The sequence below is a fragment of the Suncus etruscus genome, chromosome 8 (genome assembly GCF_024139225.1).
Source record: "Suncus etruscus isolate mSunEtr1 chromosome 8, mSunEtr1.pri.cur, whole genome shotgun sequence".
In the NCBI taxonomy this organism is placed as follows: Eukaryota; Metazoa; Chordata; class Mammalia; order Eulipotyphla; family Soricidae; genus Suncus; species Suncus etruscus.
Window position 1 is genome coordinate 81,959,559 of NC_064855.1, and position 3,421 is coordinate 81,962,979.

Consider the following 3,421-nt stretch of genomic DNA (forward strand, 5'->3'; position numbering starts at 1 on the left):
GTGGTCCCCTCTGTGTCTACTTGTTGTAGATCGGATATCGATCCTGTTGTCCTTGGCTTTGGATTCTACTCAATGTTCATACGACTGTTTGGTCTTGGTACCCTCCATTATTTCCCCCTCAGTTTGTGAGGTAGATCAAGATGTTTCAAGTTATGTGGTTCTGTTTGAAGGAAAGAAAAAAATAAAATGGGGCAAAAAATCAAACAAACAAAAAACGGGAGTAGTCCTTCTAGAGGCTATAAATATAAGTTTAAGAGAAGAAAGGGAAAAAGAAAGAAAAACATAACAACAACACAAAAATAAATCAAACTAAAAACCCTAAAAGCACCACAGCAATAAAGACAGCAACCAAACAATAATCCTGGTCCCAAAATATAAACAAAACAGAGCACAAAAACATAAAACAAAATTAAAACGAGACAAAAACAAAAACAACAATAACATCTAAAAAAAATTTGTGCTTCTTTATTTTTGCATAGATACAGTAAATATTGGGGAGATTAGAAAGGGAATTCTCTTTGCCTAAGAGATACAGATTTTTTCCGCCCTTGAAGTATACTGTTTCAACAGACTCATTTTTTGAGAGTTTGAAAAAGAAAAATAGTTTTACTTTCAATTTACTTTACAGTAGTGATAAGGATTTTCTGAATTAGCACTAATTTTTAATATTGTAAAGACTATGAAATAATTCTTCTTAAGATATTTTTATACATCACATGATATCACATTTTATAAACAGTAAATTCTTAGGATTCCTTAATTCTGTTATCAATATACATACTGGTATGGCTCCAGTACTCAAGTGATTTATATGCAATATTTAAAACTTGTATTGACATAAATATGGTTTTAACTTTACTTTCCTAAATAATTAATACGAATAATTTTTTCAGTTGTGGTTGTTGTTGTTATTTTTGGGCCACGCCCGGTGACACTCAGGGATTACTCCTGGCTATGCACTTAGATATCGCGCCTGTCTTGGGGGACCGTTTGAGATGTCAGGGGATTGAACAGCGGTCTCTTCTAGGCTAGCACCAGCAAGGCAGACGCCTTAACATTCCGCACCACTGCTCCAGCCCCTAATGTGAGCAATTTAGAACTGCCAATGAAAATAAACTATCTAAAGACCAAAATTATATGGCTTAAGAAGAAACAAGTTTAAGAATTAAAAAGTTTTTACCAAGTCTTAAAACATAATACCTGCTCATAATTTTTGTCCAGATACAATTTAAAACTTTATAAATTTTATGACAGTATATATTTTTCAGTATGATGTAAAATTATAACAAGGATTTTATAGGAAGAGCATGATGAACTATTTTTAACTAGTAGTATAGTTACTCAGATGTATAAATTATCCTCTGAATTAGCTATTAAATTAGATCATTTATTAGGCTTATGTATTACTAGTGTCATCTATACCTCTAAATGTGTTCTAGCATTATAAAGCTATATTTTTAATCATTTCATTCAACCTGTCTCCTTTATTTTCATTATTTTTAGATTGTAGTTACTTTACATATATTCATAGTTTAAAATACATTAATCATAGCAATAAAAATTTTTATATTGCATAAATAACAATGTAATCTTAAACTATATGAATCATTGTCTTTATTTCCACCTAACTTTTATACTGTGATCTCTAAATTTTAGCTTTAAAGTTATAATAATATAGATATATCTGTGACATAATCTAAAAGTATTAGTGTCAATTCTCCCATGGATAGAATAAAGTTTATATTAAAAACAAATTTAATATTATTATATATCAAAGCATTAGTACAAGGACAAAAACTGAAAATAAAGACATATATGCATTTTGCTAATTAATAATATATAGAAATTATTAAAATTGAATACAATCATACCTTTAATTATTGAGCTGAAGAGATACAAATTTCAAAGTCTGTTTACTTCTGGAAAATTTTTACTTACACTGGTTAATAATCAATAAATGTATTTTACTTAAACTTCTATAACCCAGAAACAGAAATAGGTAAAATCCTTTTAAGTCTTTTATAGTAAATTATTTATTAATTAATTTTTCATCCTTTTTGGGGAAGAGGTCACACCTACGATGTTCAGATGTTACATCTGGCTCTATACTCAGGAATCAGGAATCATTCCTGGCTGGCTCAAGCTACAATATGGGATGCCAACGATTGAACCCAGGATGGTCGCATGCAAGGCAAACATTTACTTTATTATTGTTACAGCCCCCTAGTCAACTATATCTAAGACTGCATATCCATGGAAACACATAAATAATTTTATCTATAATAAATTTTAAAATTTGTTAGATAGAAGTACTTAATGGAAAAATATGAACTATCCTCATATATTTGTATATTTTTATCTGTATGCTTAGAAAATTACATAGACTATAGCAGATCCCAAATAAATACTAGGTAATCCATCAACAATATTATGTGGTTTTCATTTATTTTATACAATACTACAATTTATACTAGAAATAAAAAATATATACCAGAGGGGTCAGAGAGATAGTACAGTGGTAGGGCATTTGCCTTGCACACAGCCATTTCAGGATGGATGGAGGTTCAAATCCTGGCATCCCATATGGCTCCCCATGCCTGCTAGGAGCAATTTCTGAGTGCAGAGCCAGGAGTAATCCCTGAGTGGCTCTGGGTGTGACCCCAAAACCAAAAAAGATAAAAAAAATTAAAAAAAGAGTATATACTGGAAATAAAGAATAGATAAAAGGTACCATTAGGCTACAGTGCACAGGACTTTTTAAATGTCAGAAAGCATGGAAAATATGGTTAAGAGAAGTAACATACATAAAAATGTAGGGAATATATATATGTTTATAGAGAAGTTGTACATTTTCTTTCAAATTAAAACTGTTTTACTTAAGATACACTTAAAATAAGGCAGAAATAAGTAGAATCATGTACTGTTTGTTACTGTTAATATCAAATAATTTAGGTTGAACTAAGATTGGGGGCATTCTTTAGTGAAATAAATCAATCAATAAACAAATTTCCCTTTAAGGCAATACCAGAATTCAATCTTGTGAATTATACATACATACATATGTACATATAAACAGAAAATATTTACATATAATCAGAAAAATAATCTTTAGATCACAGTATGTTTAGCAGAGAGAGATACATGTATGCTCACATCTGAAGGTGATTCAGGCAGTGACTGTGCACATAATTATATTAGAAATTATCAATTAGTAAATTAGTAAAGCAATCTAATGGTTTTACTGGCTGGTGAATCTGATTCCAATTGTGGTGGACAAAGACTATAAAAAATATAATAAGGCCAGAGACACAGTACAACTTACAGAACACATTTCTTGCAAGACAATGATATGATTTCTATCCCTTGTACCACACATTATTTCTGAGTAAGCCAAGAATATGAGCAGAGCTCTGGTTTATGT